At 41.2% G+C, this 25,790-nt stretch overlaps 1 non-coding gene across 1 annotated transcript; it reads right to left on the minus strand.

The window, feature by feature from the left end:
* Positions 1-17,908: 17,908 nt before the first annotated feature.
* Positions 17,909-17,980, minus strand: trnae-uuc (transfer RNA glutamic acid (anticodon UUC)). Its single transcript has one exon. It is a non-coding gene; the product is annotated as a tRNA-Glu (tRNA).
* Positions 17,981-25,790: the final 7,810 nt, after the last annotated feature.

Below are 25,790 nucleotides of genomic sequence, written 5' to 3' on the forward strand. Positions count from 1 at the left end.
CTGCATACTGTCTGATCGATGAGTATGCAGTATGGAAGTATGCAGTATGTAGTAGGCGGTTTTGAACACAGACTTTGCGTCCTGCGCATGCTCCAGATGTTTTCCCGGGGTCGTGACCCGGAAGTCAAAGGAGACGATATTACTGTTGTTGTCGCCGTCAGAAACAAACAAACAACGCGATGGAGAATGCTCCGTTGGGCATTTGTGCCACAAGCAGCTCATCACAGACCAAATGTAGAGGGACGTAGCTTCATCTTGCTCTGCGTTCTCCATCTTTCTCCAATGCCTGAGTTTGTTGTTGTTGTTGGTGGTGAAGAGGTCAACAGGAAGTGGCTCCATTAGCAATAGTTTAAATGGGTACAGCGCCACCTATCATACCGGGGTATGACACGCTTTGTGCCTCTGATCCGATTCATTCACCGCCATATATCCAAGGATAATTACCCTTGCTCACATAAGGAGCATAACCCAACTATAGTTATAATCCAATTAATCTCACCATGTAGACACACTGACTGTGTGAGTGTATAGTTGAACAGCCTGCATGTAGAACTTTTCCTAAACACCTACAACCTTGAAAGAAGCTGTTATTAGGTCTAAACAATATACGGGAGAGGGAATTCTTCATGAGCAGACAAATGATAAGAATCTAACTATGCTTACACTGAGCAGTGACGAGCCAAAAATCCAGAATGGAGCAGCTGACAAACGACGTGACATCGCCCCAATCCTGGCTTCACTCCACTGGCTCCCCGTGTGTTTTAGAATTGATTTTAAGATTTTACTGATCGCCTTTAAGGCCCGGCTGGGCGTGGCCCCTTGCTTCAACACCGACATGCTAACCACCTCTGAGCCAGTACGTGGCCTTAGATCCTGGTGCCGGGGACTCCTGGCTGTTCCAAGGTCGAGGCTTAAAACTGAAGGTGATGGCGCCTTCTCCATCAGGGCCCCTCGACTTTAGGATGACCTCCCCAAGGAGATAAAGCTTTTCACCCGACTGTTTTAACCCGACTTTTTTAAATTAAAACCCACTTTCATAGATTTGCTTTTATGTGATTTATTTATTTTTAAATTGTCAAAGCGCTTTCTAAACACAGTTTTTAAAGGTGCTATACCAAGAAAAGTTATTATTATCACGTGGGTTTGCCGAGGTCTTATCTTGATACTTTCAATGTAATTGAATTAAGAGCCTTTCTAAGTTGAAGGGAAAAAAAGATTTTGGACCTCTATCCTGTGTTTTGTTTAATTAGTGCTCTGAAAATATCCCCATCTGGGGTTTCTTTTGTCGTTCCTCTCCTGGCTTTCGTTTCTTCCAAGTCGCGTAATCATAACCTTCAGAGCCAACGATTGCAGGTGTTCTGCACGGGTCCAAATTGACTCAACACAAGCCTGGACTCAATTTCAAGTCCTCCAGTCAGAACCGCTAAATGGGTTGTTAGGTCTTACAGCACGTAAAAGGTATACTCTGAGGCGCCCTCCCTGCAGGTGGCAGGAGGTAAATATGACTCATATGAGCTGGTGGAGGAAGAAGTGTTGAATAGGCCCGTAAATGCCACAGAACGTTCTAAGAAGTTTGATGACGGAGGGTTCAGAATTCAGACACTTTACCACAGCGACAATCACAAAGTAAAGGAGTAGAATTATTTGTAATTGTGACCCGGAACAGAATAAATTGGACGTGGATGTGATGCATTAACCCGTCTCAGATCTTCAGCTGCTCACCTTTGTCTGCAGCTGGATGCTGTGCTGTGGAAAATGTGCCAAACGTTTTGGTGAACTGGTTCTGAACACAGGATTACTACACTTACCAAGTATATTTGTCTTATTTCTAGTCAAAATAGCTCATTACACTTAATATAAGACACAACTGCCTAACAAGCACTATTTCAGACAGATATAGGGACTTGTTTGAAGACAATACATCTGGAATATCTTGTTAAATGAAAAAGTCTTGAAAACAAATTGTTTTGAGTCATATTTCACATGAAACAAGCTTTTTTTTTTTTTACATTTGAAGAGGTTTTTAAGCTAATTTCAAGATCACTTTAATCTCAAAAGTCCCAAATATCACATCTTATTTCAAGAAATCTTGACAAGCCAATTTTCACTAGTTCCATTGGCAGATTTTTTTTGCTTATTTCAAGCAAAAATGTCTTGTATTTGTTGTTTTTTTACTTATTTTTGGAGGGACATTTTTTCCAGTGTAACCAAGTCCTCACAGCTACTGAAATACAAACACTGTGCACAAGTGTGTTTGATCATTTTGTAATGGTGGCTTTCAAAGAGAAGTGGACATGAACCAATGGTTGATTTAAAGTGGGTTTTTGGGGGCACAAAGCCGATTTTTCTTCTAAATGGTGCCACTCAGGCACCAGAATCAAGAGGATTAAAGTATGAAAGGGATTAAAGGCCTTTGTGGCAAATCAAACAACAAGCATGAATGTTGGAAACAATGTTTGATATGTTTGCACACAGACACATATGCAGCGCCTCAGGAGAGAGAAATATGTCGATGCCTTAGGGAGTCCAAACAAAAAATGGTTTCCTTTCAGAGGACAGATGGCTCCCAGAAACATTTCCTCCCCTAAAACTGACTTTTAATTCCACGACATGTTGGTTCCTCCACACTTTTATGACCTGCAGACTTTGAACCGGAAAGGGGCACCTACATATAGAATCATCAAGCAAGATGTTTGCAGAAAAGCAAAAAAAAGATGAGGAGTAACATCAGCAATGTGGTGCTATTGTCAACAGCCGTATTTATAGAAGTCAGGTTTGCATGTGCCGAACAGTTCAAAGTGCTTTACATGAAATAAAAGCACTGCAGCGGGGGAGTGGAAGAAGCATTAAAAGGATATAAAGAGAAACAAATAAATGATTAAAAACAAGCAACAGTCCAGATAAGTTCAAAGATATCGTGCAGATTTCATGCACAGACACATGAGAAAAGAAATGTCTTTAACCTGGATTTAAAAATGTCTCCATTTGGTGAAAGTTTAATCTCCACTGGCAGTTTGTTCCACTTGTTTGCAGCATAACAGCTAAATGCTGCTTCTCCATGTTTAGTCTGGACTCTGGACTGGACCAGCTGACCTGAGCTCTGCTGGGTTTATATTCTCTGAACAGATCACAGATGTAAACCATCAGCAGGCTTTTAAAATCTGATATTTAGAAGATTGGATTGAAAGATTGGACTGAGATGCTGTTTACTCATGGAATCATGCCATTCATACGCAAGAGGCATGTATGTTCACCTGGATAATTTAAAATAGCTTAACCTACTCTTCAATTTGTGCCTACAGTATAAGCAGAGGTGGGTAGTAACGAGTTACTTGAGTAAGTTTTTGAAAAAAATTATACTTCTAGAAGTAGTTTTAAATCTCTATACTTTTTACTTTTACTCGAGTGGATTTGTGCAGCAGAAACTGTCCTCTTACTCCGCTACATTAGGCTACAATGAGCTGGTTACTTTTCTTCTTACCTCTTTGGTATTCTACGCCTCATTATTTTTATCCCCCCGCGTACGCCTCATTTTAATGTTTTATTCTGACAGAGAGAGAGACTTCCGCCAAAGGCTCTACCACCTGACTGTGTTTCACCAATCAGACGCAGCCGTGCAGTCTGGTCACGTGACCATACTCAATCTCAGCGGCGGGACGGGTTAGCTTTACAGTTTACAGTCGTAGCAAACAAACAAAGAAACAGATGAAAAATGTCAGAATCAACGGTGGGAAATGAAGACGCAGACGAGGCCTCATACTGAAAGCATGTTTACCTTACAAAGAGTGAGAAACAGCAGCTACATTATGTGTCTTCTGTGTCAACCAAAACAAACGCACATTTCAGCAGAAACTCAACATCTAACTTGAGGAAACATGTAGCGCTAAGTTTCCTAAATTCGTTTTTTTCCCCCATGGATAGATGAATGTTTGTTTTTTAGGTTTTAAACATTTCCTAAGTCTCTTTTATTTTTACCTGCATTATTTTAATGTAAGCTATTTTGTAATTAATTAATTAAAATTTATTTTATCAATTGGATGAACTCTAATTTGCCTAAAGATGACTATTGGGGGCGGTCGGTGGCGTACTAGGTTAAGCAGGCACCCCATGTACAGAGGCTACAGTCCTCGCTGCAGCTGACCCCGGTTCGAGTCCCGCACCAAGCAGCCCTTTGCTGCATGTCTCCCCCCTCTCTCTGCCCCTTGCATTCCTGTCTCTCTCCAACTGTCCTATCATTAAAGGCATAAAAAGCCCCCCCAAAAAAATATTTAAAAAAAAGATGATTATTTAATATTGTTGTCTCTCTGATTGAATGCTTGTGTTAACAAATAAATCAGACGTTACTCAACAGTTACTCAGTACTTGAGTAGTTTTTTCACCAAGCACTCTTCTACTCTTACTCAAGTAATTATTTGGATGACTACTTTTTACTTGAGAACAATTTTGGCTACTCTACCCACCTCTGAGTATAAGTGAGTGACTGAAACCTCCTCAGACTGAATGCTGATCAGTTACGAGGTCATCTGAAGGTGCTGTTAAAATTGGCTTTGTTCTTAGACATTATGAATGACATAAGTCTCAGTACTTTTCCATGATGACCTAAAGTGATCCAGGAGTAGAAAGACAAAACAATTAGGAAAGCCTGGGAAAGCAAGAACAGATTCACACACACACATTGTTTTGGGCTGATCCAGAGAATATGACGAAGCATGTTGAACCTACTCATGTCCAATCATACTCGGTCGAATGTGAGTCCAACCTATGAGGCTATAAATACAAATGATACCCGGAAATCATGGCTCTGTCTGACGGATTCCTGCGAGAGTTCTGTCATACCGAGACCAGCGCTGAAATACTGCACTTGTGGCCATCAATTAAAGACTTCATTTTCACTTGAATTACTCCGGTCCGTTCTTGAGCTTCCAACTAAAAGAACCGTATCTTTTATCACTGCAATACATTTTCATTCCAATACTTGAAGCCTTTTTATATGGATCGTTGTAGAATTTCCCACTGGCGGGTCGATATGGTCGATTTAAAAAAAAAAAAAAAAAAAAAAAAATTCTAAAAACAAAACTTTCATGTTTTTATTTTCTGCATAAAAGTAATAAGGTACAATTCCCCAGGTTATTAAAATGTTTTATAGAAAGAGAAAATATGTCACGTCGGGGATTTTGTTGTAAATGTGTGCAAACACATTACATGGCTGAACAAGAGAGCCTGGAGCCATTCCCTGGATGACATGAAATCCAACTGCACGAGTGTATATTCGGCCCCGTTTTACTCATCTAAATCCCTTTTCTCTCTTCATCCCAGGGCGTCTGTTTGCATATTTGCATCCCATCCCGAGCTTCCTGTGTCTACTGATTTTTTTTTGTTGCTGTTCTCCGGTTACCAAGTGTGCACAGTGTGAAATGAAGACGTTTGTCTCCTTCACCAGTATGTTTTCCCAGAATCTACATGTAATCTGCATGTGCAGAACACACACATGTAGATTTATACACACTGCATTACGAGAAAGAACATAAATGTTTTTACAAGCACTCGCTGCACGCATGCAACGATGAGAAATTCATTGTTAAGAATGATCAGACACAAGAAATCTCAGGTGTGGAAAAGTATAGAAAGTAAGCACAAAATTTGGTTTACATTAGGGCTGGGCAACAATTAAAATTTTTAATCTAATTAATCACATGATTTTCCTGATTAATCACGATTAATCACATTAGTACGCAAAATCCAAAAATGAACTCAAAAGTAGTGTATAGCTTTTAGCATTTAGCTTTATTTTAAATGTGCTGCCATACGAATGAAAGTGCCATAACATTTGTTGTACAAACACACTTTTAACATCAAGATCTTTTTGTAGTTTTTATGTAGAAGCTTCGCTCCACTGTCTGTTTCCTTGAATGACTTGCTGCTATCAGTTGTGTGTTTTGCCCTTAAGTGATATTTTAGACTGGAACTACTACGCTGAGAAGACAATTCAACTTGGCAGTGTTTACAGATGACTTTGGTTCTGTCGACTCCGCCGTCTGGAAGAACTTTAAAATGAAAATGGCCGAGTAAAAGTTCCGTACCCTTCTCCATGTTTGGTGGATCCGCCGATTACTTTCTTTTCCGGTTCCGCAGCAGACAGCAACAGACTTTTACAAAATAAAAGCCTGTGAGCAACAGACTCTTACAATAATAAAATAAATAATAAAACGGGTGGTCCGTGGCGTAGTGGGTTGAGCAGCCGCCCCATGTACAGAGGCTATAGTCCTCGCTGCAGCTGGCCCCGGGTCGAGTCCCGCATCGGACGACCTTGTGCTGCGTGTCGTTCCCCCTCTCTCTGCCCCCTGCTTCCTGTTTCTCTGAACTTTACTTTCCATTAAAGGTACAAAAGCCCCCCCCCAAAAAAAAATATATATATATTTTTTTTTTTAAAACTGCGTTAATGCGCAATAAAATATTTATCGGCGTTAAATAATCGACGAGTTAACGCGATAATAACGAGTTAACTCGCCCAGCCCTAGTTTATACACACCTCTATCCATTAAGCACACAGTTCTCTGTAATCAGGGAAGATTCCACATGTGATGCATGCAAATACAAATGATTCTTTTAACACTCAGCACAGACAGACACAGTCGAGTTGAGCTGTGGTTACAGTCCTATGAGGGCCCATCTGTGCTAAAATATGCTCGCTGTGTATGTTCACAGCACATGTAGCAACAAACTTAAACATCTTTAGCAGGAACAAGAGAATCACAGTTGCAAATGATAGAAAATGTGTGTTTGACAAACCTAGAATTATTACATTTGATATGCAATCTTTTATTTTAGCTCAGTTAAATGCGTATGTGGGCCAATATAAAAGAGAAAACGTCCCTACTCCACACGTCTAGGGTTTCGCTTTTCAGTTTCTGTTTGATTTTCTTTTTGTAAAAGCATCACACATCCGGTCTTTACCATGTTCTGATTACAATTTCAACATGACCCCGACATGATTTGCTTCTTGTGATTGTTTTGTGGTAGATGCTACCTTAGCTGGCAAATCGTTTAGGCGTCACAATGAATAAGATTATAGTAAAGAAAAGAACACATTAGCATGTACATGCTTTGAACCAGGCAGCTCCACCGGCAGCATGCACACTCATATCTACGTTCAGAACAACTCGGAGAGTCTGTTCATGTCGGTTACTTGAAAAGGAGATGATACAATGTAACATCTCGGAGTGTGATGGAAAGACTTCATCTTGAAAACAAATTTAAATGTACGATGATCTTTTCATCAGGGTACCAACAATTGTAATGGAAATCTTTTTGATACTTTTTTAATCATGGCAGTAAAGCGTCTGCCTCAAATTACTGCAATGAGACTGTAATGAGAAAAACATTTCAGAGCGGATGTCAGACTTTTAGTGTGAGCATTAGTGTGTGAAACAGAAATAAGAGAAGAAGTAATCCGTAAAAGAAAAACCTCCAGTGGGTTTCAGCCCGCTAGAAATAAGGTTTCGATGGGAGATGACAACCAGAGGTGGGTAGAGTAGCCAAAAATTGTACTCAAGTAAGAGTACCGTTCCTTTAGAATAACATGACTCAAGTAAAAGTAAAAAGTAGTCATCCAAATAATTACTTGAGTAAGAGTAAAAAAGTGCTTGGTGAAAAAACTACTCAAGTACTGAGTAACTGTTGAGTAACGTCTGATTTATTTGTTAACACAAATTAAAATGAATTCATAAATTACAAAATAGCTTAAATTAAAATAATCCAGGTAAATTGAAGAACTTCAATAAAAAATAAAAGAGACTTAGGAAATGTTTAAAACATATGTAACCCATATGGAACCTAAAAAACAAACATTCATCTATCCATGGGGGAAAAAAACTAATTTAGGAAACTTAGCGCTACATGTTTCCTCAAGTTAGATGTTGAGTTTCTGCTGAAATGTGCGTTTGTTTTGGTTGACACAGAAGACACATAATGTAGCTGCTGTTTCTCACTCTTTGTAAGGTAAACATGCTTTTAGTATGAGGCCTCGTCTGCGTCTTCATTTCCCACCGTTGATTCTGACATTTTTCATCTGTTTCTTTGTTTGTTTGCTACGACTGTAAACTGTAAAGCTAACCCGTCCCGCCGCTGAGATTGAGTATGGTCACGTGACCAGACTGCACGGCTACGTTTGATTGGTGAAACACAGTCAGGTGGTAGAGCCTTTGGTGGGAGTCTCTCTCTCTGTCAGAATAAAACATTAAAATGAGGCGTACGCAGGGGGATAAAAATAATGAGGCGTAGAATACCAAAGAGGTAAGAAGAAAAGTAACCAGCTCATTGTAGCCTAATGTAGCGGAGTAAGAGGACAGTTTCTGCTGCACAAATCTACTCAAGTAAAAGTAAAAAGTATAGAGATTTAAAACTACTCCTAGAAGTATCATTTTTTCAAAAACATACTCAAGTAAATGTAACTCGTTACTACCCACCTCTGATCACCTCTTTTTTATATAACCCTATTCTTTTAACTGTTAGCTCCTCCTCCCCCTTCCCTTTATCGAGCCTCTGCTCGTTCAGGCTGCTATTGAAAATGAGAATTTCTGTTCTTAATTGCTTGCCTGGTTAAATAAAGGTAAATAATAATAATGACACCTCCACACGATTCACGTGAGCGCTCACATATCCAGAAAACCAGAGGTATTTACTGACTTTATAACCAGCAGCATGGTACCACTTAGCAGGATCTCCGTTGTTGGGGTTAGATAAGAGCGTCGACCAGAGGACGCCCCTGGATATGTTGAACATCCTTTATATTACTGCCGCAGGTCTGAACATGTAAAAGAAAAAGGCAGAATTACACATGCGTGGATCTTCTTTATGTCCTGTTTTTAACAGGACTGCATTAATTCATTCTAAATTTGGTTGTGGGACCTTTGAAATGTGGTAAGGATAATATCTGGTGTAGAAATTTAACATTCCATACGAAAGGAATCTTAAGGGGAAAAATGATCATCTTTGTGTCCTAAAGATCCATCCACGTCGGCACCTGTTGAACACACACATGCACACACTCATAGAGACAGATTACATTGTGAGGTTGGAGCGGTGTGCAGCCATTCACAGCGCCTGGGGAGCATGGGGGTACGCTGCCTTGCTCAATGGCACCTCGGCCATGGCAAGGAGGTGGGCTGTGTTCGAAACCACATACTTCTCCTACTTCTCCTACTAACTTTTTGAGTTAGTATGCGAGTTTGAGTAAGCGAGAAGTTCCCGGATGCATACTAGATTCGCAGAAATGTTGGGTATGCATCATGAGGTTACTACTCATACTCAAACTACCCAAGATGCAAGGTAACGTGACGTCGCCGATCGTCATTTCCTGTCCAAACGGCAGTTTCAAGCTAGCTACAACGAGGGTAGGTTCACTTCCTGTTTTCAAAACAAAAGCACCAATTGTATCCTAATGGCTTTCCCTATGATAAAAGGCAACAGGTATTTTATTTTGTGAAAATAACCGGAAGTGCGTTGCTCACTGCGGCTAGCTTTAGTAGCGCCGAATTCGTGGGAACAAAATTATAAATAGCCGGTATTTTGTCAGGTTTTCAACACGTTGGGGATCTAAACGACTACTTTCTCGCCTGAAAATGTTTCAAATGTTGCTAAAGCTTACAAAGCTTAGAGCTTAAGCGAAATCAGCTTCAGGCCGTCAGTATAGACATAATATACATATATTATGTCTATGGTATGCAGTATGTTGTATGTAGTATGTAGTATGCGGTTTTGAACACAGCCGTGGACTGCCACCCCTCCAGCTGTTAGTTTCACCAATCTTTGAGTGGCGAGAGTGGGAATTGAACCACAAACCTTCCGATTATTGGACAACCTTTTCTAACCACCAAGCCACGGCCGCCCATTGGCTGACAAATTGCTGGTCTTATCAGAACTGCCTGTACCTGCCTCACGATGTAATAAGTCTCAAATGCTACCCAAACTGGTACAGACATGCTTTAGGAACACCATGCTTAGGATGCCTTAGAATACACAAAAGTACCACAGTTTTTCCCCATTTTAGGTAATTTGCCTCAATTTGTGAGGTTCATGGCAGACCTTGACTGCTCCCCCAGTTGAGCAATCAGTAAGTCATCTTAGGTGGTTCAGATATTGAATCCCCCGCTTGTTCTTCCCAGCAGTTTATGCAGATGTTTATGTTTTTACGTGCTCGGATAAACTAAGGTTAACAGTTAAACTTCTCATGAACTGAATGCAATCACGGCCGCTCGGAGTTGCATTTTCGGGTTGGAAAGAAACTTTGAGGGCGAGTATAAAAAAAACTAGTCTTCTAAGATTCCTTACAAACTCGTAATGTAAAATGGTAAAGCAAGAACATTTAATTTTGACAGTAAGAGGTAAAAACAGCTCCATTTTGTTTTATAATCCCCATGTTTTAAAGGGGAAAACCTGACACGCCATGAAAATTAGCCACATCAACATTGGCTTAATTCCTTTAGATATCACGGAAGGCTGCTGCATTGAGTCAGTATAGAGTAAACCAGGACCCCCCTCCAGTGGCGAGCTGCTATCGTTGATATGTTGACTTATTTATTACTATTAAACTTAAGCAAAAGGTCTGAGGGATGAAGCAGCTGGACACATTTCCCTTTTTATCTTATATAAAATTGATTGACAACAAGCTCACATTTGATTTCAAAGTCAGATTGGAAAATAAGTTTATAACTTACCAGAAGTTAAATTGACTGAATTTGCTTATTAATTACTTGCTCCAATGCACATATGCCACCGTTGCTCACACACACACACTGTGATAAGTGATTGATTACAGCTCTAATCAGCAGATGAGCTGCAGCTGCTTCCCTGGTCTTAGGAGTAAGTAGACAGATGTTCAAAATAAAAGCAATGGGGTATTATGCTCCAAAGCTTTCTCCACCCGTCTCTCCTAACCTTTTCTCATCCCCCCTATTCTCTCCTTGCCTCCCTACAGTTGTCTCACCTCTCAATAACCCTACTTTAATAGGATTCACCCTATTCAGAAGCAAGGTGATTCTCTTATTTCAACATTTTCTGCAGGGTGCTCTATTCAAGCTCAGCGTGAAGCACCACCTCTCCGCTCCGGCTGCCTATTCTGTATTATTTTGGTGTGCTATCTCAGCAAGTCTTGCTGTCAGAATCTGTGTTACGGTGCAAATAAATGCACATTTTTTCTCTCTTTAGAAAAAAGAAACTTGCATGATTAGTTATTGAATTGAGCAAAGGGCAGAGATATGAATAACAATTCAAATAGCAAGCGACATGTATGACATTTAACCTGTTAAAAAAAAGTGTACAAATACCATAAAGTCTGCTGGTTTCAGTCACACAAGTAATCCAAGAAAGCAATTTCCAGTAAGCTTTGGCTTTGTTTTTTAGCGACATGATAACACGCACACAATAAAACTGAAAGATGTCCTGATTCATCTGCTGACAGCACATTAAATGCTCCCTGTCACATGTTATTGCTTGTATAGATATGGTGAGGAGGTGCTCTTCCCCACCTCCCAGGAGTCTCGGTAAGCCATTATCACCCATACATACGGCAAGAAAATCCATGATTGGAACCAGAGGAGGACGTGTCAGCAGAAAAAAACTGCAAGATCTTCCTCTTAAAAGGCTCCAGGTTAAGTCTCATAGATTGTGTGCATTACATATGTGCAGTCACTTCCTGATGTGTGATAGCACTGATGGCCACTATAAAGAATATGAAGTGGACATCAAGCGTTGGTTTGGACGCCGTATTGTAGTGTTGCTTCCTCCAAGACTGTCTTTTGTGTGTACAAGAACCAAAGTATTTTCAAACTGTAGCATTAAGCTCTAAAAATCATGTCTCTGTTCATTTCTAATCCTCATAATCAAATGTCAAACATGTCCACTAGAAGTAATATAAAAAACTATTTTAATTGGTTTCATATTAAAACATCTTTAAAATCAATGCTGAATGTATTTGAAAGTTAATTTACTTTAACTATTAACCAAAAACAGGGCTTGTATTTTTTGCGAGAATCAGATTTTTAACACAAAAGCAGCTTGTTGTTTTTCATATCTTGCATTCATAGGTGTGATTTAATTTCTCCCAGTAAGGTTCATATTCTTTCTCCATCTCTTCTCCATAAGACTGGATCATCTTTAGCCAAACAAAACAAAATATGACCCGAAAACAATGGTCTTAAATAGGTAATGGGAGAGCTTTTCTTACAAGACTAATGTCCCAGCGTACGACAGTGTGATGGATCCAATATGCAAAAATCATTAACTTTTCCCGTGAAATACTAACTAAATACATTTTCTCTTGAGTCACTGTGGTGGATTCAGTCATTCCGATTAATGTGCTGATAGTCAAAATTAATGAATAAATTAATTGAATATTAGACCTCAAACAGAGGTACTTCTGTCCAATCAGATATCAAGTATTACTCTCGAGCTCCACCCCCTCATCCACATATGGTGATATCTTGCCCAGCTCCGCCCTCTCATCCACATATGGTGATATCTTGCCCAGCTCCGCCCTCTCATCCATATATGGTGATATCTTGCCCAGCTCCGTCCTCTCATCCACATATGGTGATATCTTGCCCAGCTCCGCCCTCTCATCCATATATGGTGATATCTTGCCCAGCTCCGCCCTCTCATCCACATATGGTGATATCTTGCCCAGCTCCGTCCTCTCATCCACATATGGTGATATCTTGCCCAGCTCCGCCCTCTCATCCATATATGGTGATATCTTGCCCAGCTCTGATGCCCCAGTGATATCTTGCCCAGCTCAGAGTGGTGTAAAAAGAGAGTGGCGACACTCCCATAGACTTCTATAGAAAGAAAGGAATGCGGAAGTCACGTGGGTCACGGAGACGCCACAGTTCCAAACAAGGGACGCAGCTCCGTTAACCTCAATTGCTCGTCAAGAACAATTACTGGTAAGTTAATAAAATAACAGCATTTGAAACGTTTTTTACATTTTTAAGCATTATCTATCAGAAGTATACTCTTAGACATCGTTATTTTTACATTTGGTTAGCATGAAATGTCGATGTTGATGTTAAAAATGGAATGGATTTAGCTTAAAGCTTGGTAACGGAGGCTAACGTGAGGTAATTAACGTGATCATTTCACTAAAGTCCGTTAACTTTTTATTGTCAGGTGACATTGTGTAAAGTTGTTTTGATTGTTAGGTTTTAAAACATTACCAAAATACTATATATTTAATACATTTTTGGTATTTCTGACGTATTTTCTCCGGTAAATTGATTAAATTACAACATTTTTGGCATAGTGAGGCATTAGCTGACTGGTCTTTGATTAAGTAAGTTTTTTTCAGCATGACTTTGCAGCTGTGATAATGAATTTATTCATTTCTCTGTTGTTGTTGTCAGGAAGGTCAGCAGATGTGGTGCTCGCTGCTGTCATGGATCAACCCTCATTAGGACTTCAGAACTTTTCTACAATGTCCAAACCCTTGAATTTGATCAAATACAGTTCATTGTTGCAGATTAATCTACCCAACAGTATAAATAGCAGTAAAATAACTTCTTTATTAAGGCTTGTTTTACATTTTCCATGATGACATTTTATAATAAAATGTTTGGTTTAAATCTGTTTTGTTTATTTTTTTTCACAACTGACACATTTATTTTGTCATTAATATGGTTTTAACCAGAAAAAAAGTTAAATTCATATTTTAATCCATCCATCCATTATACCCGCTGAATCCGTCGATCGGGCCGCGGGGGGGGCTCATTGGCCATCTGACACCAGAGAGAACAGACAGACTGAATGACATCTTCTACAGATGGAGTGTTTGGGACAACAGGAGTAGATCCTGGGAACAGACAGTAACATCAGGCTCTGTTGAAAGATGTAGATCTGAAGGTAAGCTGGACCGCTGGCATGATTCAGTATAAAGGAGGACAAGGTAGCTGTACCCTGCTAGCAGGGGTACCCTCTACGATTTAAAATGGTGATAAATGTGTCTCTGCCGCTCCAAAAAAGAAAAACGTTGAAAAAATACATCGTCGGGAAGTGATCAATGCACATTATGGGTCAATATTTACCGAAAATTTGCGTCGTAAATGTTAAAGTTATCGTTTTTGTGCTCCGTCCCGCTAAAACCCGTTCAAACTGACTGACAGCGCTGTGATGTTTGGAACTCCGGAGGCTCACATGAACCACGTGACAGCCCTAGCGGCGACTTCAAAGCGTGTCGCAACTCTGTATTACTCTATAGCTCTGGCCCAGCTCCGTCCTCTCATCCATATATGGTGATATCTTGCCCAGCTCCGTCCTCTCATCCATATATGGTGATATCTTGCCCAACTCCTCCCTCTCGTCCATATATGGTGATATCTTGCTTACAGGAAGACCAAGATGGCAACAGCCAAATGCCAGATTTGGGGCTTCAAAACATCAATTTATAAATCAGCAGGTGTCATCATCATGGTTTCATTTCCCCTTAGACAGTTTTACTATTAGATTTCTTAATTTGATTGAGGTTTGGTTAACAAATCTAGCAGGTTTATGTTTCTAAAATAATCATGTTTTAGGGTTACCAGTTACCCTTTCAAATAACAAGAACAATTGATGTTCTAAATTAATTTATTTAAAGAGATTAACTTCGTGTTGTGTGAGATTCCAGGAGGACGACCCGAACACTGGAAGCAGGTGCAGGAAACAAACGACAAATGAAAAACTTACCGATACAACGGAAGGTGCTGCAGAAGCAGGATGACTCAAAGTCCAATCACAGAAAACCCATCAAGACTCCAAGACTGACAAAATAAGAGAAGGACACAACAGGAAAGATGAACAGACACACAAAGGAAGAGCGAGACATAGACACTCAGGGGGCTTGATGAGACACAGATGGCGAAAATGACTGAAATCAGACAATCACAGGAGCAGGCAGCAAACAAGAGTAAAGCAAGACTCACAAAGGTCCAAAACCCTGTCATCATGACACATCAGACTTTCTATTTACTGCTGATAAGAATGGATGATGAAAGCCTTCTGAACATCCAGTCAGTTAGTTAGTACACCCTCTACGGGAGTGATAACAGGTGTTGGTAATTAAATGGGTCCTGCTTCAAAGGAGACCTGATTCACATTAGGGGACATGAAAACTAAATTTGAGAGTCGTGTCTGAATGGGAAAAATTGTTTCTGCAAACAACTGGAATCTCCCAGATATGATGTGTTTTTATCCCAGATATTTCACCAGGATGAAAATGATTCATGATGAAAAACTATAACTCTCCTGATAATGTCCACTGCAGCTACTGTTGTTTTCCTTGGAGTGTGTTTACAGGCAGGACAACTACTTCAACTGAATAATTTTTTCTTTAAGATTACTTTGTTGTCATGTTACAAGTCACACGACATTACTCTCCGCATTTGATCCATCCAGTTTTGGCAGCTGTTGAACACACATGTCAGGTCAACACTCAGTGAGACAGATGCCATTTGGGGTGGTGGGCAGCATGTTAGTAAGTAAGTAATCTTTATTTGTACAGCGCCTTTCACAGACCAGGGTCCCAAAGCGCTTTACAGGTACACTAGAAACACACAGTTAAAGCTATGGTAGGTAATCCTAGAGAGCTAGCAAGAGAGCTAGCAAGATTCGAAAGCGTCCCCTCCTCTAAGCTCCACCCCCCCCCTCCCCATTCCGTCAGTGCTTCATCCAAAGCGTGCGCACACGGAGCAGGGAGCCGACAGAGGGGGGCGTAGGCAGAAAGCAGAGGCATCTGATTGGTGATCTCGGATTGGTCAGCTTTTTCTCAGTCCTGCAGCTGCCACAGAGGTCTGATTATTTTCGTCCCTTTTTCTAAATACATCTTGTATAGATTTCTCTCAGGATACACGGACCATTTCACCCAGTATTACAAAATGTGTTTCTGAACAGGATTACCAACCATGTCTTTAAGAAGTACATAAAAGTATAAGTTTAAAAGACCAAGGCAACTCAGTGGCAATCATAGCAGCCTTAAGACAATTAAGAAAAAACCTGAACAAATAAATAGGTCTTAAGTTGCCTTTTGAAGGCGTCAACAGACTCCATTGAGCGTAGAGAGAGCGGAAGATCAATCCAAAGCCTGGGAGCAACAACCTGGAGGGATCGGTCTCCTCTGGTCCGGAAACGAGTGTGTGGCGCCATCAGAAGATTCTGATCCACAGACCTCAGATCCCGAGCTGGGGTGTAAGGCTGGATCAGATCACTGATGTAGGGTGGAGCCTGACCATGCAATGCTCGGAAAGTTAAAACCAGGGGCGTCAGCTGACCCAATCCTATACAGGGGCACAACAGGGGCACCGAAATATGATGCGAGCGCGCAAAAATTTTTTTGCAGTTATTTCTTTGAAGGAGGTCGGACAGCCGTTCTTGCCCACACTGGTTTCCAAGCCTGGTTTTCACAATCTTGAGCTTTGAGAAGGACCTCTCCACTGTTGCTGTGGAGCAACAGTGGACTACAACTTAAGGAGGCAGCTAAATTAGCTGCCTCCTTAAGTTGTCTCTCCCTCTTTTCCGTGGGCATTTCGAATTGTCTGCATTTTAGCACAACATGCAGGTGAATAATTCGAATTGTGCTTTATTTCCATCATTCATCTTGCTTGATAAAACGAAATGTCATCAGCTGCCTGTAACTTAGTTTGGTAGCCTACCACAAAACAACCTGACCCATGTAAAACGTTAACTGCAAGCTAGCTGGCTGTCGGTGTTTTTTTTGCTACCTAAACAGTAGCTGGCTGTCAGATTATTTATGGTCACTAAACGTCCTAAACTCGACACTGGATTCGAGAGAAGTTGATTGTGTTGATCTTGTAGCCTAGGCACTGTGTACACATTTCAAGCTCACCTTTCCAGGCAGTCAGGGCAGTCGCTCTACTCACACAGTGTCTGCCGCCCGGTCGCGTGCGCGCTTGTTTTTTTTTTTTTCTAGTGAAGTGTGCTGCTTGCCCCCCGCAACGCCCGCGCCCCTCCCCTTTTGCCTAAATCTCCAGGTGTCTGGTGAATCTGAATGATTGACTCTGAAGACTTTATTTTTGGAAACTTCAATCAAAATGACGAATTATACAGAAAATCCTGTTGAAATATGAAATCATATTTTCCTATATTATTTTTTTCTGCTGTGCACGTCACTGATACCGGGGCACCTCAGATCTACAGGGGGGCACGTGCCCCCGTGAAAAGGGTCTCGCGACGCCGATGGTTAAAACCAAAATTAAAAAATTTATCCTAGAGGAAACTGGTAGCCAATGAAGAGCTTTAAGAATAAGGGGTTAAGTGAGTCCTCCTATTAGAGCGGGTCAGAATTCTCGCAGCAGAGTTTTGCACTAACTGCAGGCGAGACAGCTCCTTCTTGTTCAGACATGAAAACAAACTATTACAATAGTCTAAACGCGAAGACACGAATGCATGAATAATCAGCTCCAAGTCATTTTGTGACACCATTTTCCTGAGTTTGGAGATTTTCCTCTGGGGGGTATGGTCGTGGCAATCAAGAGGCTGAAATGTTTCCTCGTACGACACGGACACAACCTTGGCGTGTTTAATAAGTTAAACTGACACGTGGTCTCCTTTGTCTGCGGCGCTCTGCTCTCCTTCCTTCATGAAACCAAGAAGTATGGCCTGCGCTCCATCCTTCGTCTCCTGACTCTCTCTGTGAGCTCTTCCAGCCTCCATGTTAGACGCATCGCATCAGTCCCTATCAAGGTCCCGAATGCAAACTGAAACAGTTCCCCTGGGGAAGGGCAGCTATTAGAATGGAATTCGAGGTGGACCGTTCATAGAACTGCTCTGTCCGAATGCAGCTAATGTTTGAGCGGCGAACCGCTGACCTTCCGGTTATTGGACGACTAAACTCTAACCACTGACCTACGGCCGCCAAAATCTATTCCCATACCGGGAGTTGAACCCGGGCCACCTGGGTGAAAACCAGGAATCCTAACCGCTAGACCATATGGGACTTCTTCATGCAGCATGAGCAATACGGTCTGTGGTAGAATTCTCTGTCAACACGAGTTGATTCATTTATTTGCTTTAAACCAGTCAACAGAAATAAGTTTGAATGTTTTTTCTTTTCTTTTTGCAGCCTTTTAATAGATCACTCTGTTTCTGAGTGAAAACCCGGCTTGTGAAGGGTTTCTTTCAGGAATCACACACATTATGAATATCATCAGCTTTATATCAGTGGAAAACAAAAAGATTAAATATTACTTTACGAATTACTGATAATTCTTAAAATTGGTTATTTCATTTGGAGATGCTTGCATTCACCAATTAGCCTTCTTCTACCTGATAAAAGAACAAGCAGTACGTGTGTGAGAATAGCAGTTAAAATATTTGCTTATGTTAGAAGACATCTGTCTGTTCTTGTGTAAAAACCCATCCATCCTTCCAAAAAGTCTTCCAAACGGAATACAATTGGATTACAAAATGCTAAATAAAGCAAGAACTAACTTTTATTTTGCGACGCAATTTTTTTTGGGACACACAGGAACATCCACGAACCACCCGGTGAGTTGACCTTTTCTTTAAAATTAACATTAGTATTGTTTTAAGGACATTGAACAGAGTGCCCAATGGAACCCTGTCTGTAGCAGCAGGATGGACCAGCGAAAACAGCCAAAATGGATAGAAATGAGCTATTGTTGTGAAAATGGTCTCCTCATTTCTTATTCTTGATAAACAAGCTGGAACTGGGACTCAAGGTCTTAAATAGTGAACTGTTCCTTTAAGCTCTAAACTCTGTAAACTTTAGCAACATTTTAAACATTTTCCAGGTTTCCAACGTGTTGAAAACCTGACAAAATACCGGCTATTTACAATTTTTTTCCGACGAATTCGGCGCTACTAAAGCTAGCTGTAGTGAGCAACGCACTTCCAGTTATTTTCACAAAATAAAATACCCGTTGCCTTTTATCATTGGGAAAGTTTTGAAAACAGGAAGTGAACCTACCCTCATTGTAGCTAGCTTGAAACTGCCGTTTGGACAGGAAATGACGATCGGCGACGTCACGTTACGTTGCTTCTTGGGTAGTTTGAGTATGAGTAGTAACCTCATGATGCATACCCAACATTTCGGCAAATCTAGTATGCATCCGGGAACTTCTCACATACTAACTCAAAAAGTTAGTAAGAGTAGTAGGAGTAGTAGGAGAAGTATGCGGTTTCGAACACAGCCATAGTCTCTCCAACGTGTCCTGGGTCTTTCCCAGGGTCTCCTCCCAGTGGGACGGGCCCCGAACACCTCACCAGGGAGGCGTCCAGGACGCATCCTAACCAGATGCCCGAGCCACCTCATCTGACTCCTCTGGATGCGGAGGAGCAGCGGCTCTACTCAGAGCCCCTCCCGGATGACCGAGCTTCTCACCTTATCTCTAAGGGAGAGCCCAGACACCCTGCGGAGGAAACCTTCTGGCTCAGCTCCTTCTGTAAAAACCTATTTGTGTAAATAAGAGCAGCGTGAGCAGGTTCTTACGAAATCCCAGAGCGGACGTGGTACGTATAAACTTTTTTTTTTTTTTGAGATAACTAGTTAATTTACCAATTTTTTTTCTTTACCGGTTTTCGAGGCCACTTTTTCTTTCCAGTCCACCCCTGTTTATATGTGTTTATATGTATTTCTGGCAAAGCTGTACCCATTTTTACCCCCCTTTCATTGAAAACTGAATAAAGTAGCCTATGAATCAAACATGGAATGTGGAGCGTTTGTGAAAATGCACAAAGCAAATCCCGCTGGTGTGACGAGCATTTGTAGAATGGAATCAGATTTAACATACAAATCATGCCGTCATCGTTTTCTCGAGATAACGACATAATTATCTCGTTACCTCGAGAAAACCATCAAAAAAAAGTTTATACGTACCACGTCCGCTTTGGGCTTCCGTAGGTTTGTCAAATTTAATGGATATTTTTTTTTAAATTCTTCTCTTGCTTTTGCTAAATTGTATGCTGAATGTTAATTTATTCATGCCTGACTCATGTGGAACCTTCATGAATTCTTGGGGACATTTTTGCTTTAACGTGATTTATCCTTCAGCTGTAAATCATGACCGACTTGGCCACATGTGAAGTGAAGTTGTCGGGTCCTTTTAAATGTTTTCAATTAAAACTGATTTGCTAAATCAAAAATTAACTCTGACGTTCAGAGGGAGGTTATAAGGGTGCAGACTGAGTCCTTTAAAGGCTGTAACAGAACATAACAGGAAACGTTCCACACTTATTCCACACACTGGATGTAAGAAGCTGGACACTTCAAGGAAATTGGTTCAGTCAACAGGAAACTTCTCAGGGGCTGTGCTGATCTTCTCCCATCTACAGTACAGGCAAGTATCCCCAGTGCGTTAAAATGTCACCCTTTTTTCCCTTAGATGATGGGTGGGTGTGAATGAAGCCTGTTGGGCCAACAGGGTCTTTGCGGTACCGATTATGTAGTGTTTGCCTCTGATTTATTGTCGTTCATAGATGCACACGGACGGATTTTTGTTTTAAGTTTGTTTTGTTGTTCACACAGAAGGATAATGCTCTGAAGATGTTAGTGATTGTGACATATCTGCACCCTCCCCGTCATGCAACCCTTTTTAATTTGGGCTTTCTGCACCAGTGAACGTGCTCGTATGCATGCAAAACCTCCCGCGTCCGTTTGCATTACCAGTTGGTGGCGTATATATATGTAGAAACACAGCCAGTAAAAGATGAAACTGTTGTGAGGCTCAACAACACGCCAAGTCGGGTCCTTCCATTGCATTTTGTGGTTTTTGCATATCTTTGCACGTCATGTACTATGAAGCGATGACACACTGCTGCCTGGTGTTATTAAAACAGTATGGTTTTGAACAGAGGTGGGTAGAGTAGCCAAAAATTTTACCCAAGTGAAAATACTGTTACTTCAGAATAATATGACTCAAGTAAAAGTAAAAAGTAGTCATCCAAATAATTACTTGAGTAAGAGTAAAAAAGTGCTTTGTGAAAAAAAATACTCAAGTACTGAGTAACTGTTGAGTAACGTCTGATTTATTTGTTAAAACAAGCATTCAATCAGACAGCCTAAATAATCATCTTTAGGCAAATTAGAGTTCATCCAATTGATCAAATAAATTAAAATGAATGTAGCTGCTGTTTCTCACTCTTTGTAAGGTAAACATGCTTTCAGTATGAGGCCTCGTCTGCGTCTTCATTTCCCACCGTTGATTCTGACATTTTTCATCTGTTTCTTTGTTTGTTTGCTACGACTGTAAACTGTAAAGCTAACCCGTCCCGCCGCTGAGATTGAGTATGGTCACGTGACCAGACTGCACGGCTACGTTTGATTGGTGAAACACAGTCAGGTGGTAGAGCCTTTGGCGGAAGTCTCTCTCTCTGTCAGAATAAAACATTAAAATGAGGCGTACGCGGGGGGATAAAAATAATGAGGCGTACGCGAGGGGATAAAAATAATGAGGCGTAGAATACCAAAGAGGTAAGAAGAGAAGTAACCAGCTCATTGTAGCCTAATGTAGCGGAGTAAGAGGACAGTTTCTGCTGCACAAATCTACTCAAGTAAAAGTAAAAAGTATATCTATTTATAACTACTCCTAGAAGTATCATTTTTTCAAAAACATACTCAAGTAAATGTAACTCGTTACTACCCACCCATTTTGCATGTTATTAGGATGCATCCTTTTGTATTTTGTCGTGAGATGCTATTTGCAGTGACAGGGTGACATCTGTCCCCGAGTCAAATGATTTGGTTTTAAAAGACACGTGGAACACTTTAGATGTGTATGAATGGCCTGCAAATGTATACTCAAAGTTATTTGAGTACAGAAGAGCTTTTTGTAGGTGTTACCATCCAGGCTCTTGTCATCTCCCGCCTGGACTACTGCAACTCCCTCCTTGCTGGCGCCCCGGCTTCTGCCATCAGACCTCTGGAGCTGGTTCAGAAAGCTGCTGCTCGTCTGGTGTTCAACCTCCCCGAGTTTTCCCACACCACTCCCCTTCTCCGTTCTCTTCACTGGCTCCCTGTAGCTGCAGCATCCAGTTTCAGACTCTGGTGGTAGCCTACAGGGCAGTGGAAGGAACAGCTCCTTCATACCTCCAGGCTATGGTCAAGCCCTACACCCCCGCCCGACCACTTCGCTCTGCGGCCTCCAGGCGGCCGGCTTCCCCCTCACTCAGGGGTCCCTGCGCACCATCCACACGGTCATGGCTTTTCTCTGTTCTGGCACCCCGATGGTGGAACGATCTCCCGACTGATGTCAGGACAGCTGAGTCGCTGCCCACCTTTGACCGCAGGCTGCAAACCCATCTCTTCAGGAAACACTACCCTTATCCGCCCTCTTAGGACATCACCTGTTTTGTCCCAGCTCCTTACGCTCTTCTTTGTTTCCTAAATTGTATTTGTTTCCTAAATTGTCTTCCCATTTGCCTTGGTACCTAACTTACTGCACTTACTCTAGCACTAGTTATGCTCTTAGCTGTTTGGTTTTGGAAGGAAATGCACTTAAGATTTCTTGTGACCTGAAGTTCTTTTGCCTACCGATGTGGAACACACTTATCATAAGTCGCTTTGGATAAAAGCGTCTGCAAAATGACCCTAATGTAATGTAATGTAATGTAATGTTATCATGCGATGCCCAGCTACTACAGTGACTGTTTTGATGCAAGCTAAGAAGTTTTCCTTCCCTTGCATGAAATATTCCCAAAGCCCAACCTGAATCGTGTCATTTGCAGATGTGAAACAACAACAAAACAGCAACTGAACACTTAAAAGTCACATTTAAGTGGTTGGTTCAGGAGTCATATTCGGTTATTCGGTGGGAAGCTTTCATGGAGCCTCATGACAACAGTTTAATATCACTAGTGGTGCTGGCATCGAAAAAAAATAAATAGATGGAATAGAATACGTACGATTCATATCCAATTTCATGCTTTCACCATGAGATGGGGTTAAGAAAGGTGAGTGTAAGGGATGAATGGCACACACAATGACTGTGCATGTTCTATGGTGCACAGAAAGCTAACAACTGCCGAACATATAAGATGTAACTGCTGTATTCAGTGTGGTTCTTTCACCTCACAGGACAAAAACTTTCCCGGAGCACACACCTGCGACAAAGCAGCACAGTCTTATTTAGACTGTCTTTAATTCGCCATTAGGGTGCAAACCATATGGCTGCAAGTGTCATTAACAACCAGTACATAGTTTAATTACAGGAGAGCCAGATGCTCACCGCAAGTCATCTCTGTACATTCTCTCCCCAGATTTCTCAGTTGGGGAACGGATGCTTTTCTAATGCATTGAATAAGGACGGTAGGATTCAGTTTTTATCTTTGTTTTTCATGTTTTAGCTTAATTTCCTGTTTTATTTATTTAAAACTACTGAATCTGTGTGTCCTCTTATCATTGTCATTCCTGCCCTTGTTGACCACCTGGTTTTGTTCCTGCCGTCCTGCATTCTGGATTTCTGGATTTTTTTGGGGGGGTCGGGGGGTTGGTTTGGTTTTTAAAAAGTTTATTGTCCCGTCTCATGAGTCTCACTGCATCAGAATCAGAAACAGTTTTATTTCCGAGTAGCTTTACACATACAAGGAATTATTTTTATTTTGTTTGGCTTTTTATGCCTTTAAGGATAGGACAGTTGGAGAGAGACAGGAAGCAGGGGGCAGAGAGATGGGGAAGACATGCAGCAAAGGGCTGCTCGGAGCGGGACTCGAACCGGGCCCCCCTGCAGCGAGGACTGTAGCCTCTGTACATGGGGCGGCTGCTTAACCCACTACGCCCACCGACCGCCCCACATACAAGGAATTTGAAGAGGAATCTGATAAATTAAATAAAAAACAATAAATAAGAACAGTAGGTAAAATGTTGAACAAGTATGTAGAGGTATCGTAGGGTGGTCAGTGTTGTAGTGGGTTAAGCAGGCGCCCCATGTACAGAGGCTACAGTCCTCGTTGCAGCTGGCCCCGATTCAATTCAATTCAGTTTTATTTATAAAGCGCCAAATACAACAAAAGTCCAATTCAACCCTATTGGAATTCAATTCATTGTAATCATAATTATTTTCAAAATAATATAATTCATTCATATACTGTAGAGCTGATTCAAAAACAATTTCCTAGCTAAGGAAACCAACAGATTGCAGTGAAACTTGTCTTCAGTCCAATCTCCCGTCCTGAGCGTGCCTGAGGCGACTGTGGAGAGGAACGACTCCCTTTTAACAGGAAGAAACCTCTGGCAGAACCAGAACCAGGAAGGGTGGCCATCCGCCTCCACCAGCTGGGGTTTGAGAAGACAGAAAAGAGGGAAAAAAACCCACTGTAACACCATTCAAAGGATACCTGTTGGAACAGGGAAACACAAGTTAATTCAATTAAAAAAATACTTTTAATGACCACAATAATGTCACATGTACCTCCCAGGCCTCCCATTCTACTTTTATAAACTCTGGGAACCTCAGGTAAACCTGCAGTTTGCCAGCGAAGTGCTCTGCTAGGAAAATATCTTATAATGAGATCTTTAAGATCTGATGTTCAAGTCCCGCATCGGACGGCCCTTTGCTGCATGTCGTTCCCCCTCTCTCTGCCCCCTGCTTCCTGTCTCTCTTGAACTGTCCGGTCCATTAAAGGCATAAAAGCCCCCAAAAATAATTATGATAATTAATAATTAATTAAAATAATTAATATTAAAAAGTATGTACAGGTATCGTGAAGACAGTCCATGGAGGAGATAGCACACATTAGTGTGGTGTATGATGGGGGTGGGGGATCAGAGTCAGTGGGGGTCACGAGGCCAGCTGCAGATGATTGCATGATAATCTCACTAAACGGTTCTTTAGAAAGACATCTGTACCTGGACACTGACCTTTTGACCTAATTACTGTTGACTGTTACAAATGATGTCACAAAAAGTTAAAACCATGAATCTTTGACCCATGAGTTTAGCAGTTTTAGCTGTGAAAGAGTCAGCCTGTAGCCTCTAAAGACAGAACAGAATGCATTCAATACATTTAACCACGTAACATTTTATTCAAAATGTTCTTTGGCAGCTGTTCAATGTCAGCGGTGGGCGGCTGCCGCCCAACAGAGCTTCATCACAGAGACAGAAGCTGTAATTAAGTACTTTTACAGCAAATTATGCTTTACCTTGAAGGCTTTTCACACTTTTTTCACCGAATGAATTGAACAAAATTAAAAAAAACATTTGTTTAATTTGTTTAGTTTGATTTGAAATTGGACCACTAATCCTAAATGTCTTAAACTGTGTGCGATTTATTTTTTTATTTCCATCTTTCCACCTTAGTAACCCTCTTTAATTTTCTGTTTCTGCACGAGTGGAGAGATAACGCCGAACGCACTCGCATGCTAACGGGACAAGTGAACTGGAGAATGAGTTGAATGGCCGTGGGCAGAAAAGCTGTCAATGAAGGGTCAAATGTGGCTCGTGGGACGGAGATTGAGAGTAATTGCTGTTAGCATTCAGCATGAGTATCGATGTGAAACAACAAAGAACTGCTGCACATTTATGCATATGTTCAGGAGCATGCAGTCATGTCTGAGCTGCAGCCGGATCTGATTATTACAGATTACAGATGTTTATCACTCAGGAAATTCAAAGTTTCTGGCTTTTTGGTCAAACAAAACCAACAATAAACAGCAAAGATAACATAATCGTGCTTATATGCACAGAGTTTATGTCAGTTAAGTGTCAGCTTGTCAGTTATCTTTGGATTTGCGTCCTGTTTCATTCAGAAAGGCTTCTTTCCACGTGTGTCATGTCCTGTTTTACTTCCTGC

The sequence above is a fragment of the Odontesthes bonariensis genome, chromosome 2 (genome assembly GCF_027942865.1).
Source record: "Odontesthes bonariensis isolate fOdoBon6 chromosome 2, fOdoBon6.hap1, whole genome shotgun sequence".
NCBI lineage: Eukaryota > Metazoa > Chordata > Actinopteri > Atheriniformes > Atherinopsidae > Odontesthes > Odontesthes bonariensis.